At 44.7% G+C, this 19,844-nt stretch overlaps 1 long non-coding RNA gene across 1 annotated transcript in view; it reads right to left on the bottom strand.

Moving 5' to 3' along the window:
* Positions 1-17,259, bottom strand: part of LOC148148904 (uncharacterized) — a 41,053-nt gene extending 23,794 nt beyond the window's left edge. The window contains exons 1-2 of the long non-coding RNA XR_015758347.1: positions 17,128-17,259; positions 16,729-16,880 (exon numbers count right to left, since the gene is read on the bottom strand). This is a non-coding gene — a long non-coding RNA (uncharacterized LOC148148904). The remainder of the gene's footprint in view (positions 1-16,728; positions 16,881-17,127) is intronic.
* Positions 17,260-19,844: the final 2,585 nt, after the last annotated feature.

The raw sequence follows: 19,844 nt of genomic DNA, 5'->3' as shown, positions 1-19,844 counted from the left end.
TTCCATTCTTTTTTGTTCATGTTTCATTCAATAATCTTGCTAACAAATTCTGTTTTGTTTAAAACTAAGTGGCTGGGCCAGCTGCATAACTCCTGGGATATCGACTTTACACCTGCTTAAAACAACTAGCAAATTTATGGTCTGGGCTACTTCCTTCAAATGTTCTGACCTGGTCCATAACACCTTTCTTTGCCCCATATCCCTGCACTGTATTTCTATCCAAGTAAACATCCAATGCCCTCTTGAATGCTTCAATTGCAACTATCTTCACCATATTTTCAGGTAGCGCATTGCATACTCGAATCATGTCTGAATTTTTTTTTCTCACATCACCCTTATTTCATTTGCAAATTGTTTAAAATCTGTGCCCTCTCACTCTTTTTTCTTTTATGAGTGGGAACAGCTTCTCACTATCTGTTCTTCCCAACACACACATGATTTAAAAAGTCTCCAGCAAATATCCTCTCAGCGTTCTTCTCTCCGAGGAGAGCACTCCCAATTTCTTCAGTCTGGGGACTATGTGGAGTTATGGGGAGATGATGGCTTGTGGTATTATCACTGGACTGTGAATCCAGTGACCCAGATAATGTTCTAGGGACCTGGATTCGAATCCAACCAAAGCAAATGGTGGAATTCAAATTCAATAATTATCTGGAATTAAGAATGTAAGGACTACTATAAGTCCATTGCTGATTGTCAGAAAAAAATCTTCTGGTTCACTAATGCCCTTTAGGAAAGGAAACTGTCATCCTTACTTGGTCTGGCCTTCACGTGATTCTAGACCCGATGCAATGTGGTTGACTCTCAGCTGCCCTCTAGGCAATTAGGGATGGGAAATAAATGCTGCCTAGTCAGGGATGCCCTCATGTTGTTACAGAATAAAGGAAAAAAATCTACCCATACAACTGAAGTTTCTCATTTCTGGAAGGATTCCTGTAAGTTACTTCTGTGCACTTGCTAATGAATTCATATCTTTCCTCTGATGTGTTGCCTACAACTGTACACAATGCTCCTTTGGGTGGCAGTGGGCTCAGTGGTCAGCACAGCGCCAGGGATCCATGTTTGATTCCACCTTAAGATGAATGTCTATGTGGAGTTTGCACATTCTCCCTGTGTCTGTGTGGGTTTCCTCCAGGTAGAACGGTTTTCTGCCTCAGTCCAAAGATGTGCAGGTTGATTGAATTGGCCATGATAAATTGCCTACAGCATCCAGAGATGTGCAAGCTAGATGGACTAGCCATGGTAAATGCAGGCTGACAGGGATAGGGTAGGTCTGTGTGGGATGATCTTCAGAGGATTGGTGTGGACCTGATGGGCTGAATGGCCTGCTTCGACACTGTATGGATTCTATGAGCACCTGAGGTCTAACAAATTGTCTTGTAGAAGTTCAATGTCATCTCCTCACTCTTGCACTCTATGCCCCTATTAATAAAGTTGACAACACAGCATGCTTTCAAATTTAGCCTCTCCACCGGTCCTGCCACCTTCAATCACTTGCAAATTGCTCACTACACTTTCCTAGTTTGGAAATTTCACAAAATAAATCCTTCTGCTGAGGTAACTGGTTTCCTGAAATGCCCCGAATTTCTCGGAGAGAAAATAAGTTTGTTTCAACACTCAACACTGATGAATCCTGAACTGATATTATTTTAATCGATAAGTGTTTAAGGCCGCCAGCATTCTTAAAGATCCATCCCACCCTCACAATGTTTGTCTACAACCTCTATCATCAGGGAGAAGGTACAGAAGCCTGAACACCTGCACCAGCCAGTTTCGTAACAGTTTCTACCGCATTGTTGTTAGAATATTGAATGGACTCACAAACTCTGAACATTCGCCTGTACCTGTGTTTTTGTTTTAGCTGCTGTTTATCTGTTATTTACTTATCTATGCTACTTAACTCTGTGATCTGCCTATATTGCTCGCAAGATACTGCCTCGGTACACGTGATAATAAATTCAATTCAATGAATCGCAACAGAATAATACCACTACAGTACCATTGTCGAATTAAAGAGAGACAATTAGCGGTGGGTTTAACCTGACAGTCACTGCAGCTCAGGCAAGGGCAAGGTTGAACCTTCATGGTGACCTCAGCCAGTACAGGAATTGGACACATGCTGTTGATGTCACTCAACATAAAGCAGGCACCCAGCTAACTAAGCTCACCAACCCCAATTTTAGTGCATGAGACACCTTCTCCCATGTCCTTAAACCAGCCCCCACACACCAGGCCTTGTTATCATATGATCTGCTCTTACACACTACCCATTGTTAGCCACTAATAGTCCCCATCAGTATACATTCGTTTTCCCAGGCCAACCATTATCCATGTGTCTGTCCAACTGTTCTTCTCTCTCTTTGGGCTCTACCTCCATCTATCACTTACAACATACCACCTGCCCGTCGCCCCCACCCAAACCTTTTGCATTAAAAAGAAACAACTTGTGCCTAGTTACCATTAGTTCTGAAGAAGTGTCACTGGACGCTTTGTGGGCAATATGGTGGCTCAGTGCTGAGTATCACTGCGTCACAGTGCTAGGGGCCCAGGTTTGATTCCAGCATCAGGTGACTATGTGGAGTTTGCACATTCTCCCCGTGTCTGTGTAGGTTTCTTTTGAGTGCTCTGGCTTTGTCCTTCGTCCAAATGTCCAAATATTTGCAGGTTAGGTCAAGTGACCATGCTAAATTGTCCATGGTGTCCAGGGATGTGTAGACTAAGTGATTAGCCATTAGAAATACAGAGTTACAGGGGTTAGCTGGGATGCTCTTTGGAGGGTCAATATGGGCTGAATGGCCTGCTACCATAGTGTAGGGATTCGATGAAATGTTAACTCTGATTTCTCTCCACAGATGCTGCCTGACCTGCTGAGAATTACCAGCAATTTTTGTTTTGTTTTGGAGGTACTAAGATGGATAAGGAAAGTGAAGGTTTGTAGCTCAGGTTGAGGTTTAGGGTGTAGGTTGAACCTACAGCTCAGCGAGCAAACCTACACCCTATGGATAAGGAAAGATTGGATCAAAGAGATAGATTTTAAGGATCGTTTTAAAACAGGAAAGAGAGGTAGAAATGTTTATGAAGCACATCCCAGAGCTTAGGAGTTAAAACCATAGCTGCCAAAGGGGAAGTCTTCAAAATTGGGGATATGCAAGAGACCAGAAATGGAGATACATGAATATCTTGGAGCACTGAGTAGTTTGGATGGTCCTGAGGCCATAGAGGGATTTGGCAACAAAGAGGATAGATTTCAAATTGGTCAAGGAGCCAAGCTCAGTCAGCAAGGTACGGATAGATCAATGGGATATGGTGCAAGCTAATTTAAGGGCAGAAGAGTTGTCAATGAGTTGAGGTTTATGAACTTTAGATGATTTCTGGCCAGCCTGATGTCTATCAGATTCATCAATTTAGAGGTAACACAGACATGTTTCTGTGCATACCACCTTCGGAGGGCAACCGAGAATGGGCAAAAGAAACACCAGCAATCACACCCCAAAATGTATTTTAAAACCAGAACTAGAGATAAGTTTTTCCTCAACACTTGGTGTTCTAAGGAGCTGGTTTCCTGCTCATTGATGTTAACAATCAGTACCATTGTAAACACCAATGGGTCAAAAATTGGGCAATGATGGAGGAACGGTCTCAGGGAGAATACTGATGAAGGGCTTTTACTCGAAACGTCAATTCTCCTGCTCCTCAGATGCTGCCTGACCTGCTGTGTTTTTCCAGCACCACTCTAATCTTGATTCTAAACTCCAGCATCTGCAGTACCCACTTCCGCCTCAGGGAGATTACCATCAAGGCATGATGTCACATACACCCCTCACCAGTTTCATCAAGAACTTTAATATTAGCTGTAGAGAAACTTACTCTCCTCCCCGCCAATGAACCTGTTAGGCAAAGCTAAGCTTCAAAAGAATAATATCTATATCCTTTGCAATTCAAAGGGGACAACTAAGATTTGTCACCCGACATAATTGGAATGATCATTTCCTGTACAATTTCTCCCCAGACAAAACATGTTTCCAATTATCGGAATTTCAGAAAGGGCAGATAATAATCATGGAAATTAAATGACCATTAGCTTGACATCTGTAGTCAAAAGATTATTAGAACGACGGTAAGGAACAGGAGAATCAAGAATTCCTGTCAATTGGAAAGTTAATGAGTCTGAGCTAATGAAACTTCACTTAAGATATTAAATATGTATATCTGTAACAACCCGACTGGGTGAAAGGACTTGACAAGAACATGCAAGCAACTGATGAGATGCTGGACTGGAAGGTTGTGATCCAATCAGATCAGCCAAGATCTTCTCGAACAACAGAGTAGGCTCAAATTGCAGTTAGAGAAAGTGAGGACTGAAAACACTGGAGGTCAGATATGAGAGTGCATTGTTGGAAAAGCACAGCAGGTCAGGCAGCTTTGGAGGAGCAGGAGTCTCCATATTTCGGGCATAAACCCTTATCAGGTTCCTGATCACAGACTTATACCCAAAACGTTGATCCTGCTTCTCCTCGGATGTTGCCTGACTTGCTGTGCTTTTCCAGTAACACACTCTCGACTCAAAGGGCTGAATGTCATTACAAATGTTCCTTTTTCTTATGGCGAAATGAAAGCCTACGTTAAAACAGGGAGAATTCCAGCTTTACTAAGTGATATAAGTGATGATTGGTTAACATAATCAAACAAAATAAACTAGGTTACATTTAAGAATAATGATCATGATTTCAAGTCCCACTGCAGGGGCATTTCTATTTATTGACTTAATTTTCTTTTCTTTCAAATAACTTACACATGACCAACCCCGCCTTCCCTTAATGAAAAAGCTAAGTGAAGATTCAAGGCATACGATACATCCCACTAAGATTGAAACTACGAGGAGCAGTGTTCATATCAGCTGTGGCTTTCTGTGCAGCCCTCCTGCTCTCAGAGGAAGGAAGAGTGGGTCCAAGTCCTGCTCCAGAGTCTAGCACACAGTATCTAGATCTCAATACTAAACTGGTGTCATGCCACACTGTTGGACATTCAGCTGTCCAAATCAACCTTCAAATTAATCACCTACCTGCCCTTTCAAGTGAATATAAAAGATCTCAGCACATTTTGGACAACGGGAGGAGAAAAGGGATTTTGTCAAAGTTTTACAACCTGTTGTCGTCGGGATTATTTGCAGGATTACCAATTCAAGGGGAAACCTACATTTAGACTGCATGAGAGGAGAGTGATGGTTGATTAGTAATTGTTTGCCCTCTCAAAAAATATTAAAATCTTCAACAAAATGTGGGTTTTTTTCAGCAATACTCAAGTTCAATACGACCTAATGGCTGTCAGGGAAAGAGAGTTCTCCCCAGTGTCATAGCTCTGGATGTCGGATCCTCTGTCAATATTATTATAACAGACCATCTGGTGGTTTTAAAATCTTCTCTTACATTTAAATAATGATCACATTCCTGAAGTACCCATGTGGATTGTGCCATCTCGAGGTCACAAAACTGCTTGAGACATCATTTTCAGTTCGGACTCTAAGGGGAAAAGTCTCCCTTTCTTGCTATGGGATCTTTCTCTTCCACTTGAGAGGGCAGGCAAACTTACTAGCACCCAAAAAAACAGCACCTCCGTTAGTGCAGCACCCTCTCAGTACTGCACTAGGAAAGCTGGCTGAGATATTGTAGAGTCTCTTGATTGGGGGCTAGATTTGCAGGAAAGAATGTCTTCAGCTGAATCAAGACAAGCAGTTGAATGACACCTTTACTAACACCTTCCACCCCGACCTCAAATTTACCTGAACCATCTCAGACTCCTCCCTCCCCTTCCTAGACCTCTCCATTTCTATCTCGGACGACCGACTCAACACGGATATTTACTATAAACTGACTGACTCCCACAGCTACCTAGATTACACCTCCTCCCACCCTGTCCTCTGTAAAAACGCCATCCCATATTCCCAATTCCTTCGCCTTCGCCGCATCTGCTCCCAGGAGGACCAATTCCAATACCAAACAACCCAGATAGCCTCCTTCTTCAAATACCGCAATTTCCCCTCAGACTTGGTTGACGATGCTCTCCACTGCATCTCCTCCACTTCCCGCTCCTCTGCCCTTGAACCCTACCCCTCCAATCACCATCATGGCAGAACCCCACTGGTCCTCACCTACCACCCCACCAACCACCAGATACATCGCATCATCCTTCGTCATTTCCGCCACCTCCAAACAGACCCCACCACCAGGGATATATTTCCCTCCCCACCCCTATCAGCGTTCCGGAAAGACCACTCCCTCTGCGACTCGCTCGTCAGATCCACATCCCCCACCAACCCAACCTCCACTCCCGCCACCTTACCCTGCAACCGCAAGAAATGCAAAACCTGCACCCACACCTCCCCCCTCACTTCCCTCCAAGGCCCCAAGGGATCCTTCCATATCCATCAGAAATTCACCTGCACCTCCATACACATCATTTACTGCATCCGCTGCACCCGATGTGGCCTCCTATACATTGGGGAAACAGGCCACCTACTTGCGGAGACGTTTCAGAGAACACCTTTGGGATACCCTCACTAACCAACCCAACCGCCCTGTGGCTGAACACTTTAACTCCCCCTCCCACTCCACCAAGGACATGCAGGTCTTTGGCCTCCTCCATCGCCAGATCATGGCAACACGACATCTGGAGGAAGAGCACCTCATCTTTCACTGAGGAACCCACCAGCCACAAGGGATGAATGCAGATTTCTCCAGCTTTCTCATTTCCCCTCCCCCCCCCCCACCTTTTCTCAGTCCCAACCCTCAGACTCAACACCGCCTTCTTGACCTGCAATCTTTTTCCCGACCTCTCCGTCCCCACCCCCTCTCCGGCCTATAACCCTCACCTTAACCTCCTTCCACCTTCGTATTCCCAACGCCCCTCCTCCAAGTCCCTCCTCCCTACCTTTTACCTTAGCCTACTTGGCCTCCCCATTCCTGAAGAAGCGTTTATGCCCGAAGTGTCAATTCTCCTGTTCCTTTGATGCTGCCTGACCTGCTGCGCTTTAAGCTCTGATCTCCAACATCTGCAGTCCTCACTTTCTCCTCCCTGAATGGATAGATGCCAGCCAAGAGTTATCTGTTTGGCATGTACACCACCTGCCATCACATTGATCATACAGAGCATCAGATGGATAAAAACAATGAATTACAGCATGAAAAACAAAATATGTTAACAATTCTCTAACACAGTGACAGAATGTACCTTTCAATAATCAAATAATGGCAGAATGTGATTTTCAACTGGCATAAAGAGTTCAATAATTTAATCTAACAGAACAGTGTGTTTTTTGGAGTGGAGATGAAATAATTAATATTTTGCAATATTCCATCCTGCCAGGTGCACACATTATTCTGTTGCCCTTCGGACAGCCTGTCCTCTCATTCAGCTCTGATCACAACCATCAAACCTTCACAGTGTGAGCTTTCAGATTATGAATCATTTTATCAACCTCTGCCTTTGACTTAATTTCTCCAGTAACTTCCTGGAAATCTAGTTTAATATCTTCTCCAATTTTCTTTATTTTCTTGTCTTGCTGAAGAGTATTTTTTGAAAGTCTTTTTTTGTTCTTTCAGTCTGTTTCATCCACTCAAATGTATTCTTTATTCCTGCAATAGCTCTACCTCTGTCTGGTCTTTTCTCCCCTGCTCTCCTGACAGGGCTGATTAAACTATCTTGCGTTGCAGTTCTATAGCTAAGTTTAGACCAGAGTGGTGCTGAAAAAGCACAACAGGACAGGCAGCATCCAAGGAGCAGGAAAATGGACGTTTCGGACAGAAGCCCTTCATCAGGAATGTCGGCTGGAAGTCTCCAGGGTGGAGAGGCTTTTCCAGCACCACTCTGATCTAAACTCTGGTTTCCAGCATCTGCAGTCCTCACTTTTGCCTAGTTCTACAGCTAACACAATTGTTCTAGTACCTCATTCAAAGTGTGACAATAGTTGGGGAGGGGGGAAGATTACCAATGGCACGGTGGCTCAGTGGTTAGCACTGCTGTCTCACAGCACCTGGCTCCCAGGTTTGATTCCAGCCTTGGGTGACTGTCTGTGTGGAGTTGGCACATTCTCCCTGTCTCTGCATGGGTTTCCTCTGGTTTCCTTCTACAGTCACAAAGATGTGCAGGTTAGGGTGAATTGGCTGTGCTAAATTGCCCATAGTGTGAGGTGCATTAAACAGAGGGAAATGGGTCTGGTGGGCTACTCTTCAGAGGGTCAGTGTGGACTTGCTGGGTTGAAGGGCCTGTTTCCACACTGGAGGGAATCTAAGTTATCACATGTAAACATTTTCCTACCGGAGTATTGCTTTTGATTCTGGGACCACACTGCAGCAAGGATAGTCCTGGAGTGGGGTGAATGCAAATTCATCAGAAAAGTACTGAGGACATTGAGGGTTAATTTGTGAGGACAGGCACACAGGGCAGAATTGTATTACCTTGACTGCAGAAGATGAAAGGGTAACTTTATTGAAGTGTTTAATCTATTTAAAGAAAATAGTTGGGTTTCAAGATAAACTGTTTTCTTTCATGGTGGAAAGGGAATGCAATGATAAAATTAAATCGAGATCATTCAGAGGTGGTCACTGAAAGCTCTCCTTCCTTCACAAATGAAAAGAAATGCAAATCTGGAATTCACTTCCTCAGAAAGCTGTGTCTGATTGTCAATTGAAAATTCCAAAACAAAGAATGACAAAATTTTGTTCGGCTGAGGTCACACGAGACAATGGATCAAGGCAAGTTGATACAGTTCGAATACAGATCAATCGAGTTCTGACTGAATGGGACAACAGGCTGGAGGGAAAGAATGACCTCCCTCTGTTTTGATGTTCCTATCTCTCAAGTGCAGAAGCAATTTACTCGAACTGGTTTCAGGAGAGAGAAACTTCAGCTATGAAGATAAATTGAAAATGTTGGGAGTGTTCTCTCCGGACAGAACAGGGCTGAAAGAAGATCTGATGGAGGCAGCTGGACAGAATAGAAAGGCTGCAACTGTTTCTGCTTGATAAAGAAACAAGAGTAAGAGGAAAGGAGTGTCAATCGAATTGAAGCGTTAACTCTGAATTCCCCCCACAGATGCTGTCAGACCTGCTGAGCTTTTCCAGCAATTTCTGATTTACAGATTCTGCAGTACTTCCCAGTTTTTATTTCAGAATGACAGGGCAAAGATTTAAAGTAGTGTTCAAACCAAGCATGGGGGACGTCAGATTAAAAAAAACATTTTCACGCAGTGGTTGTTCAGGTTTGGATTTCACTGCCTGGAAATGTGGTAGAGATAGGTTCAATTCAGGAAGGCCTGGACTGGTTTCCTGGATAGAAGTGATGTGCAGGGATACGGAGAAAAGGCAGGAGATTAGCCCCAGATAATAGAGCTGGTATAGACACGATGGACTGAATGGTCTTCTCCTGCACTGAAATAATTTTGTCAAACTGAAAATGTGTTGCTGGAACAGCGCAGCAAGTCAGGCAGCATCCAGGGAACAGGAGAATCGACGTTTCGGGCATTCTGTTCCCTGGATGCTGCCTGACCTGCTGCACTGTTCCAGCAACACATCAAAGTAAAACTAAAGCTCGAATACAACAGGGTCTGTGGAATTCCAACCAGCTGTCTCTGGGAAGAGCACATTGCTGCTACTTTGATCGCTACTGCATTGGTGAGTTCAAGATAAGTGATGTGCAAATGAAGCAAGGATAATGTGAGAGAGAAACCATTTTCTCAGAGCACGTAGTGAGGGTATGGAATGGACTGTCTGGAAATGTGATGGAGGATGTTTTAACTGAGGTATTCAAGAGGGCATTGCATAGTTATTTGGACTGAGATAGTGTGCACGGATGTGTGGAAAATGCAAGAGACTCATATGAGATAATAAAGATGTTGCAGATGTAATAATTCAGTGCGTCTGTGATATTGCTCCTTCCTTCAGTATTGATGGGTCAATATTATGAGATTCCATTCCCCCTTCCCCCATCTCTCACCTCTTCCTCTTGCCTCCTCCAACTACAACAAACACTGAGGGTACCCTTTAATTCATGACTGCAGCAGTTCAAGACCACGATTCAAGAGGAGGTGATGATCCAGTGGTATTACCCCTAGACTATCAATCCAGAGACCCTGGTAATGATCAGTGAACACAAGTTTGAATTCTGCCAAGGCAGATGTTGGAATTTGAATTCAATAAGTAGGGGGAATTCAGAGTTTAATGTGGTTTAATAAGGAATTGGAATTGGAATCCCTTGTTAAATGGAAGAGGGCGACCTATGTAAAGATGAGGCGTGAAGGTTCAATTGGGGCGATCGAGAGTTATAAGGTAGCCAGGAAGGACCTGAAGAGAGAGATAAGAGCAGCAAGGAGGGGACATGAAAGGTCCTTAGTTGGTAGGATTAGGGAAAACCCTAAGGCTTTCTATAGGTATGTCAGGAATAAAAGAATGACTAGGGTCGGAATAGGTCCAGTCAAGGATAGTAGTGGGAAGTTGCGTGTGGAGGCTGAAGAGATTGGGGAGACACTGAATGAATACTTTTCATCAGTATTCAATCAGGAACAGGACATTGTTGTCAATGTGAAGACTGAGTCACAATTAAGTAGAATGGATAGCTTTGAGGTATGTAGAGAAGAGGTGTTGGAAATTCTGGAAAGGGTGAAAATAGATAAGTCCCCTGGGCCTGATGGCATTTATCCTAGGATTCTCTGGGAAGCAAGGAAGGAGATTGCAGAGCCATTGGCCTTGATTTTTATCTCCTCGTTGTCTACAGGAGTAGTGCCAGAAGATTGGAGGCTAGCAAATGTGGTTCCCTTGTTCAAGAAGGAGAGTAGGGATAACCCTAGTAACTATAGGCCGGTGAGTCTCACTTCTGTTGTGGGCAAAATCTTAGAGAGAATTGTTAGGGATAGGATTTATGAACATCTGGATAGGAATAATGTGATCAAGGCTAGTCAGCATGGTTTTGTGAAAGGCAGGTCATGCCTCACAAACCTTATTGAATTCTTTGAGAAGGTGACTAAGGAGGTGGACGAGAGGAAAGCGGTAGATGTGGTGTATATGGATTTTAGTAAGGCGTTTGATAAGGTTCCCCATGGTAGACTACTGCAAAAAATACGGAGGTATGGCATTGAGGGTGAGTTGGAGGTTTGGATTAGGAGTTGGCTGGCTGGAAGAAGACAGAGGGTAGTAGTTGATGGCAAAGGTTCATCTTGGAGTGCCGTCACTAGCGGTGTTCCGCAAGGATCTGTTTTGGGACCATTGCTGTTTGTCATTTTTATAAATAACCTGGAGGAGGGGTTAGAAGGTTGGGTGAGCAAGTTTGCGGATGGTACGAAAGTCGGAGGAGTTGTAGACAGTGAGGAAGGATGTGGCAGGTTACAGCGGGATATAGATAAGCTGCAGAACTGGGCAGAAAGGTGGCAAATAGAGTTCAATGTAGCTAAGTGTGAGGTGATTCACTTTGGTAAGAGTAACAAAAAGATGGGGTACTGGGCTAATGGTCGGATACTTGGTAGTGTGGATGAGCAGAGGGATCTTGGTGTCCATGTACACAGATCTTTGAAAGTTGCCACCAAGGTAAATAGTGTGGTGAAGAAGGCATATGGCGTACTGGCTTTTATTGGTAGAGGAATTGAGTTCTGGAGTCCTGAGGTCATGTTGCAGTTGTATAAGACTCTGGTGCGGCCGCATCTGGAGTATTGTGTGCAGTTTTGGTCGCCATACTATAGGAAGGATGTGGAGGCACTGGAATGGGTGCAGAGGAGGTTTACCAGGATGTTGCCTGGTATGGTAGAAAGATCATATGAGGAAAGGCTGAGGCACTTGGGGTTGTTTTCGTTGGAGAAAAGAAGGTTTAGGGGTGACTTGATAGAGGTGTACAAGATGATTAGGGGTTCAGATAGGGTCGACAGTGACAATCTTTTTCCACGTATGGAGTCAGCTATTACAAGGGGGCATAGCTTTAAATTAAGTGGGGGTAGGTATAGGACAGATGTTAGGGGTAGATTCTTTACTCAGCGAGTCGTGAGTTCATGGAATGCCCTGCCAGTAGCAGTGGTGGACTCTCCCTCATTATGGGCATTTAAGCGGGCATTGGATAGGCATATGGAGGATAGTGGGCTAGTGTAGGTTAGGTGGGCTTGGATCGGCGCAACATTGAGGGCCGACGGGCCTGTACTGCGCTGTATTCTTCTATGTTCTATGTTTTATGTCCACAAAACCATTATGAATTGTCAGGGGAAACCCATCTGGTTCACTCCTGTCCTTTAGTGAAGGAAACTGTCATCCTAACTTAATCTATAAGACCATAAGACAGAGGAGTGGAAGTAAGGCCATTTGGCCCATCGGGTCCACTGCGCTATTCAATCATGGCTGATGGGCGTTTCAACTCCACTTACCCGCATTCTCTCCGTAGCCCTTAATTCCTTGTGACATCAAGAATTTATCAATCTCTGCCTTGAAGACATTTAGCGTTCCGGCTTCCACTGCACTCTGCGGCAATGAATTCCACAGGCCCACCACTCTCTGGCTGAAGAAATGTCTCCGCATTTCTGTTCTGAATTTACCCCCTCTAATTCTAAGGCTGTGTCCACAGGTCCTAGTCTCCTCGCCTAATGGAAACAATTTCCTAGCGTCCACCCTTTCCAAGCCATGTATTATCTTGTAAGTTTCTATTAGATCTCCCCTTAATCTTCTAAACTCCAATGAATACAATCCCAGGATCCTCAGCTATTCCTCGTATGTTAGACCTACCATTCCAGGGATTATCCGTGTGAATCTCCGCTGGACATGCTCCAGTGCCAGTATGTCCTTCCTGAGGTGTGGGGACCAAAACTGGACACAGTACTCCAAATGGGGCCTAACCAGAGCTTTGCCGAAAATGTGTTGCTGGTAAAGCGCAGCAGGTCAGGCAGCATCCAGGGAACAGGAGAATCGACGTTTCGGGCATAAGCCCTTCTTCAGGAAAGGCTTTATAGAGCTTTATAGAGTCTCAGCAGCACAACAGTGCTTTTATATTCCAACCCTCTTGAGATAAATGACAACATTGCATTCGCTTTCTTAATCACGGACTCAACCTGCACGTTTACTTTCAGAGAATCCTCGACTAGCGCCCCCAGATCCCTTTGTACTTTGGCTTTATGAATTTTCTCACCGTTTTGCAAGTAGTCCATGCTTATATTCTTGTTTCCAAAGTGCAAGACCTCGCATTTGCTCACATTGAATTCCATCAACCATTTCCTGGACCACTCTCCCAAACTGTCTCGATCCTTCTGCAGCCTACCCACTTCCTCAGTACTACCTGCCTGTCCACCTAACTTCGTATCATCAGCAAACTTCGCTAGAATGTCCCCAGTCCCTTCATCCAGATCATTAATATATAACGTGAACAACACTGAACCTTGCGGAACACCGCTTGTCACCGGATGCCATTCCGAAAAAGAACCTTTTATCCCAACTCTCTGCCTTCTGTCAGACAGCCAACCCTCAATCCATACCAGTAGCTCACCTCGAACACCATGGGCCCTCACCTTACTCAGCAGCCTCCCGTGTGGCATCTTATCAAAGGCCTTTTGGAAGTCTAGACAGACCACATCCACTGGGTTTCCCTGGTCTAACCTACTTGTCACCTCTTCAAAGAATTCCAACAGGTTTGTCAGGCACGACCTCCCCTTACTAAATCCATGTTGACTTGTTCTAATCCGACCCTGCTCTTCCAAGAATTTAGAAGCCTCATCCTTAATGATGGATTCTAGAATTTTACCAACAACCGAGGTTAGGCTAATCGGCCTATAATTTTCCATCTTTTGTCTTGATCCTTTCTTGAACAAGAGGGTTACAACAGCGATCTTCCAATCATCCGGGACTTTCCCTGACTCCAGTGACTTTTGAAAGATCTCAAGCAACACCTCTGCTATTTGCTCAGCCACCTCCCACAGAACTCTCGGATGTAGCCCATCATGGCCAGGAGATTTATCAATTTTAAGATCTGTTAACTTTTCTAGCACTTCCTCTTTTGTAATGGCAATCATACTCTACTCAGCCCCCTGACTCCCTTTAATTGTTGCGATATTACTCATGTCTTCCACTGTGAAGACTGATGCAAAGTACTTATTAAGTTCTCCAGCTATTTCCTTATCTCCCATCACTAGCCTTCCAGCATCAGTTTGAAGTGGCCCAATGTCTACTTTTGCCTGTCGTTTGTTTCTTATGTATTGAAAGAAACTTTTACTATCATTTCTAATATTACTGGCTAGCCTATCTTCATATTTGTTCCTCTCTTTCCTTATTTCTCTTTGTTATCCTGTTTTTGTAGCCTTCCCAATCTTCTGATTTCCCAGTGCTCTTCGCCACTTTATAGGATCTCTCTTTTTCTTTAATACATTTCCTGACTTCCTTTGTCAGCCATGGCTGTCTAATCCCTCGCCAGATAATCTCTCTTTTCTTGGGGATGAACCCCTGTACAGTGTCCTCAGTTACACCAACAAACTCCTGCCATTTTTGTTCTACTGTCTTCCCTGCTAGGCTCTGCTTCCAGTATATTTTTGTCAGTTCCTCTCTCATGCTCTCATAATTACCTTTATTTAACTGTAACACCATTACATCTGATTTTGCCTTCTCTCTTTCAAACTGCAGACTGAACTCTACCATATTATGACCGCTGCTTCCTAACTGTTCCCTTACTTCAAGATTTTTTATAAAGTCTGGTCCATTACATAGCACTAGGTCCAGAATAGCCTGCTCCCTTGTGGGCTCCATGACAAACTGTTCCAAAAAGCCATCCTGCAAGCTTTCCATGAATTCCCTTTCTTTGGATCCACTGGCAACATTATTTACCCAGTCCACCTGCATATTGAAGTCTCCCATGATCACCGTGACCTTGCCTTTCTGATATGCCTTCTCTATTTCCCGGTACATGTTGCGCCCCTGGTCCTGCCCACTGTTAGGAGGTCTGAACATAACTCCCACTATGGTTTTTTTGCCTTTGTGGTCCCTCAATTCCACCCACACAGACTCCACATCATCCGACGCTATGTCATTCAGTGCCATAGATTTAATTAATTTTGTTCTTGACTAACAAGGCAACCCCGCCCCCCTCTGCCCACCTCCTTGTCTTTTCGATAAGTTGAAAACCCTTGGATGTTTAACTGCCAGTCCTGACCCCCCTGCAACCACGTCTCTGTGATGCTACCACATCATAATCATTCACGATGATCTGTGCCATTAGTTCATCTGCTTTGTTACAAATGCTATGAGCATTCAGGTAAAGTGCCTTAATGCTAACTTTCTTATCATTAGAGATATTGGAAATCATAAGATGTCCTAAGTTATCCTTCCTTTTTGCTGCATTCCCAGTCTGCCTCAAGTTTAAATCCACCTGCACACATGCTATCCTGCTGCTTCTCTTTCCATTTAACTCCATACTCCCTGTCGCTTTCACTTTCCCTTCCCCCCAACTCAGAAGTTTAAAGTCCTACTGACCACCCTATTTATCCTCTTCGCTAGAACATTGGTAGAGGCTGATCGGTTCAGGTGGAGACCATCCCAACGGTACAGATCCCCCCGGTTCCAAAACTGATGCCAATGCCCCATGAAGTGGAATCACTCTTTCCCACACCAATCCCTTAGCCATGTGTTTACTTCCCTAATTTTCTTATCCCTATGCCAATTGGCACGTGGCTCGGGCAGTAATCTGGAGATTATGACCCTTGAGGACCTGTACTTCAATTTCCTTCCTAGTGCTTGTTAATCTCCAAACAGGTCCTCCACCCTATGTTGTTAGTCCCAACGTGGACCACAACAACTGGATCCTCCCCCTCCCGCTCCAATATCCTTTCAAACCGGTCAGAGATGTCCCGCACCCTGGCACCGGGCAAGCAATACCATGCGAGACTCCCGATACGGCTTGCAAAGGATACTATCTGTCCCTCTAATTATAGAATCCCCTATAACAACTACTTGTCTTTTTGCTTCCCCCTCTTGAATGGCCTTCTGCACCATGGTGCCGTGGTCAGCTGGCTCATCCTGTCCACAGCCCTTTTCCTCATCCGTATAGGGAGCAAGAATCTCATATCTGTTGGACAAGGTCAAGGGCTGAGGCTCCTGCAGTCCTGCACTCAGGTTCCCCCTACCTGCCTCACTTACAGTCACACTCTGATGTCCCTGATCACTAACTGGATGTGAATTACTTAATCTCCCAGGTGTGACTGCCTCCTGAAACAAAGCATCCTGGTAACTCTCCCCCTCCCGGATGGGCCGCAGTGTTTGAAGCTCAGACTCCAGATCATCAACTCTGATGTGGAGTTCTTCCAGCAACAAACACTTGCTGCAGATGTGGTCACTGCCATTCACAATGGGATCAGCCAGCTCCCACATCATACAGCTACAGCACTTCACCTGCCCCCCATCTCTGCGGTGTGCTTTTTTTCCCCCCACAGAAGGAACGGGAGCAGCAGGGGGAAGTGATGGCGACCAGAGCGGGAGCAGCAGGGGGAAGTGACGACGACCAGAGCGGGAGCAGCAGGGGGAAGTGACGACGACCAGAGCGTGAGCAGCAGGGGGAAGTGACGACGACCAGAGGGGCAGCCGGGAAGGAAAGCAGTGAGTATATAAATCGGGAAGGCGCCTCTGGTCGTCGTCACTTCCCCCCCGCTGCTCACGCTCCTTCTGTGAGGGAAGAAAAAACTCACCGCTGCCCGATACCGGTAATTAATTTTAAAGCAAACTGTCTTACCTTAGCTACAGTCTTCCGAGTTCGTTTAACCTCAGCTGCTGCTCGCACTCAAGGTGACCGTTGGCGTCGAATGGTGAGTATTTATACTCACCGCTTTCCTTCCCGCCTGCCCCTCTGGGCGTCGTCATTGCCCCCTGCTGCTCCCGCTCCTTCTGTGAGGAAAAAAAACTGGACCTGCTGAGTTTCTCCAGCATGTTTGAGGAACACATTAACTTCTTTTTCACTAAGACTTTGACCATTTGATGAGCTACTTCTGCTGCTCCCCTCCCTTCCATCTGTCCACAGAACCAAACTTCCAATCAAACTTCTTGCCGCCTTACCTCCATACATGCATCATTCTGGACTTCTGTCCTGTCTCCCGTGGTGACACTCCTGGCTCATCTCACCCATGACACTTACCTCTATCCAATTCCCACAAAACCACTGATCAGCCACTTCCTTCTGGGTTCCTGTCTTGGCAAATATCTCCACCATTCTCTATTCAGTTATTGTTTCCTTTCTTCTTCAAATCTGCTATAATTACACCTGTCTTCAAGAAAAAAAACACTTCATTACACCCTCCTTACAAACTAGCACCCTGTCTCCAAAATCTTCTCTCTCCAAAGTCTAGGCATCTCCTGAATCCATCTTTCAGGCATAAACACCTCAACAAGGGATTTTCTTAACTGGAAAGCTAAGTAGGTTGAGCTTGTATTTATTGGAATTTAGAAAAATGATATGAGACTTTATTGAAATTTATAAGATTCTTAATATTCAATATAAGAGAATGTCACAGGGTAGATGCAGAATGGTTGTTTCCTCCTGTCAGATAGTCTAGGACCAGTGGACATCATCTGAGCATAGGGGACTACCCATTTAAAACAGAGATGAAGAGGAATTTCTTCTCTCAGGGGACAGTGAACTCTTCACAACCGAAGGCTGTCAAGTCTGGTTATTAAAGTATAATCAAGGCGAAGATAGATTTTTTTGAGCAGTAAGGGAAATCAAGGGTTATGGTATAAGAAAGGAACTTGAAGTTGAGGATTATCAGATCCTCCATTGAATAATGGAGCAGATTCAATGGGTTTACTTTTGTTCTTACATCTTGTGTTCTTAAATGTTTGTGATTTTTAAATAGCAAGGTCACTGAAGTGGTTGTATCTCCGGCCTGATCCCTTTCATAATCATTGGGACTGTATTTCTACAAGAACTATCTGTAAGTTTTCAAACACTGCCAGTTACTGACAGGCACCTGTGGTTACTGAAATATTCTGTCTCCAACAAGGATAAGGATTGTATTTACAATTAAGGTCATTTATATATCGAACATCGCTAAGCTGCTTCACAATTCCATTCAGAGTTTAAATTGTTGAATTCCTCCAGTCAGAAACCAATGATATATTCTGACAATGTTAGGGTACTGCTGAAAGCCCTTTTATTGAGAGAACTTTTTGATGATGATTCTTTATTTCTGCACACTCATCTTTCCTTTCTGTACTTGCCCTAACGACACTAACTTTTCCCACAAAGCTCTGTCACTTTTACATTTCAAATCTCCTACCTTCTGTGATATCACAGACAAAGTTCTGTTCTCCCCTCAGATGGACGGATGACAGGTTTGCGAGACAAAGTGATGACAAACAGTGCAGGTTCAAGGCCTAGCACTGGCTGAGATTACCATGATAGTTCCATCTTCTTCAACCTCTCCCCTTGCCTGAGACAGTGTTACTGTCATGTTAAACCATCACCAGGCATCTCTCTCTGTAATGAGCGAGTAGCCCTATGGTCCTCTGGGACAATGGTGACCTTACATGTACATCCTTGCCTCTTCACTTGCTTAAATCCTGTGACATTTTTCAACCTTTCTGATGTTGGTGAAATGGTAATTCTGTACCTCTCCTCACAGGCACTGCCTGAACTGCTGCGTATTTGCAGCATATTCGGTTTCTATTGGAGTGACTGCCAAGTTGCATCGAGCTAATGTCCTCTCTCCCCTCACCGCCCGATCCCACTATCATTCCCAGGTGAAGAAATTGTCAGCTTCTGACTGGCTTATTTTTCCAACAATGCCCTTGCTCAAAAACCGACCTTTCCTTTGAGAGCATTGAAAGAGGGTGGAGGGGTGGTATTCATCTATACTAGACATCACGACCATGGCAAATTCTGACCTCAGCTAATGATCTCCAATCCTATTCATCTCACACCTCACTCCGAAACACACACATGCACACACACACACACACACACATACACATACACACAAATCCTTCTGACAGAGAGAATAAATTGAGATCAACTTCCAGGATCCTAATCAATGACCCCCTTTCTCATCCTAGCCTCAACTTGCCAAGGTGCTGGGACAAGAGAGAGGGCGGGTCATATCTTTTGGTACCTACTGAACAGGTCAGAACAAAGGAATAGGGTACTGCATTTCTATGGTAAAAACAATGACTGCAGATGCTGGAAACCAGATTTTGGATTAGTGGTGCTGGAAGAGCACAACAATTCAGGCAGCACCGGGCGGTGGGGAAAGAGTGCGGGTATTTATTTTCTGTCGGCAGCTGATCTGTTGCAGGGACAGAGACCTCTCAAGAGTCCCTCCCCAATTCCAGTCTAATGTAGCCTCAATCTCTGCTCTTAAATCACCATCCCCATATCTGGCCAGCTCCTTCTCTCTCTGTCACACACACATACGTTTCAGACACAGTCTGGAAATCATAAAGATGGTTCGAATCAATTGGGGGCAGACTCAAAGACTATCCCACGGGGGCTCCTACAAGCTGACATGAGGTTAATATGTACCTGTCAACTCCCTACCCAGTTTAACTCTTCCACTGTCGAGATAGGGCAGGGGGAGGGGGTTGGGCAGGACAATGGGGGTGGGCAGGAGGAGGGGGTCTTGTCAATACCTTTGCAGGAGGTTCCCCTTTGGTTATAGATTACATCAACTACTTGTACTGAGATGGCAGCTCGTAAAATTCTGCCCCATTCTATTATACCCGAAAGCAAAAAAACCCTAAGTCTGCTTTCTGAGAGTCTGGATTGAATTACCAAGGCTGGAGTTTAGACTTGCTGGGGATGCGGGGACATTCCTATTCACGTGAAGAAATATCACAAGTTCTTTCGCTGACAACTTC

Source organism: Chiloscyllium plagiosum, unplaced genomic scaffold (genome assembly GCF_037043375.1).
Source record: "Chiloscyllium plagiosum isolate Xiang-an unplaced genomic scaffold, Cpla_swu_hap1 HiC_scaffold_10, whole genome shotgun sequence".
Lineage (NCBI taxonomy): Eukaryota > Metazoa > Chordata > Chondrichthyes > Orectolobiformes > Hemiscylliidae > Chiloscyllium > Chiloscyllium plagiosum.
The sequence above is the reverse complement of the archived record's forward strand: the minus strand, read 5'-3'. Positions and strand labels throughout refer to the sequence as shown.